The sequence below is a fragment of the Canis aureus genome, chromosome 23 (assembly GCF_053574225.1).
Source record: "Canis aureus isolate CA01 chromosome 23, VMU_Caureus_v.1.0, whole genome shotgun sequence".
Classification (NCBI taxonomy): domain Eukaryota; kingdom Metazoa; phylum Chordata; class Mammalia; order Carnivora; family Canidae; genus Canis; species Canis aureus.
The window spans coordinates 24,636,975-24,638,884 of record NC_135633.1 but is presented as its reverse complement, the minus strand read 5'-3'; positions in this window follow the sequence as shown (position 1 = coordinate 24,638,884).

Genomic DNA, 1,910 nt, shown 5'->3' with positions numbered 1-1,910 from the left:
GCCACATTGCTCTTTTTTTTCCCCCACATTGCTCTTAAACTCAAATGGTACGCAAGTGGAACTGCCGGCTGCCTTCCCCAAGATTGATCTCAAAGGTATCCTCTATGGGTACTCAAAGACGTTGAAACTCTGAGGAACACTGGAAAGGGAAGAGACCAGAAAGTTTGTCAGTAGCTTTGGTCTGAGACAGGACATCCATGCACTGCTGTGGGAAAATGCAATAGATAATGGACTGTAAGAGCTTGGGTCTTGTTTCTGCCCTGCATTGCGTTGGAATAAGCAGTGCCTAGTTAACACTTGTTTGTGTGGAGTTAGTTATTCTCAAGTCCCATCATAGTAGTAGAGAGCTCTGTGCTGATGAAGTTACATGAAAAACAGGGTACAACTTCAAGAAACAGTTCTCCACCCTCTGACATTCTCAAAACTGTCAAGTGACCCAAGGAGATTTTTACCTCTAAATATTCTCTAGGGATCAGAGAAGGTTTTAATTTTTGTGTGGAATGGAAAGATTTGCTATCTATATTTGTTGCCTTGGGCTCTTGTTCTAGGGCTCATATACTTATTGGTGCTGGGAATCTGCAGTGCCATGTGCATCATTTGGTAGTACCCAATACTATCAGGGAAATGAACTCACAGGGCAGAAGAGGTTTAAGAAACCATTATTTCAGAAGGAAAACAACTCCATGAATTGAAGTCCATTTCAGAAAATGAGTTATTAGAACAGATGAACCACTATTAGCATCAGTTACATGTTTGAATTAATACGTTCATAAGACAAAATAGGTTTTAACCTGGCATAAATTTGACTTTATAGAAGTATATAAGACAGGAAACAGCAGCTTACCATCCTCAATCCCATTATGACATTCTACAACTGCAGCTCCTTGGATCCCTCATCCCACAGAGATGTGAAGGATTGTTAAGAATGCTAAAATGTGTTATAGTCTGTGTTGGTATCTATCATGGCATGGATTTCCTATGGGAGTCCAATTATTTCAACTATAGAAGTCTAAGACCTATGTCCCAATGCTCCAAGCCCAGGAACAGTCTCACAGACCAGCAGACTCTAAGATCCAGGAATAGTTAGCCTCAGAACCCTAAGATCATGAGCTCTTTGTACACAACATTCTCTTAACCCTGTAAGATAACTTACTGAAAAAAAAAAAAAAAAAAAAAAGAGGGCAGTTCAATTAGTCTAGCCGGAAAGGAAAAAAAAAAAATCACACAGGAGATAACTAGATGCCTACCTTATTCCATATATAAAAGAGGGTATTATGCTGAGTGAAATAAGTCAATCAGAAAAGGACAAACATTATATGGTCTCATTCATTTGGGGAATATAAAAAATAGTGAAAGGGAATAAAGGGGAAAGGAGAAAAAAATGATTGGGAAATATCAGAAAGGGAGACAGAACATGAGAGACTCCTAACTGGGAAACGAACTAGTGGTGGTGGAAGGGGAGGTGGGCGGGGAGTGGGGGTGACGGGCACTGAGGGGGCCACTTGATGGGATGAGCACTTGGGTGTTATTCTATATGTTGGAAAATTGAACACCAATAAAAAAAATTTATGAAAATATAAAATTCCTCTGAATTAAAAAAATAAACACATTAAGGACTTATATGTGAGAGTTAACGTTTTAATTCTTGGTAATGAAATATGGATGAATACATTTTAGGCCTGGGACAGATGAATTTTTAAAAACAAAATCTTCAAGAAAGTTAGAAATTAGGGAGGGGCAAGATGGTGGAAGAGTAGGGGTCCTCAGCTCACCTGGCCCCACCAGCTTACCTAGATAACTTTCAAAACATCCTGAACACCTACGAATTTGACCTGAGATTTATAGAGAACAGCTGGAACACTACAGAGAAAAGTTTATTTCTAACAAGGTAGGAAGGTAGAAAAAAAAAG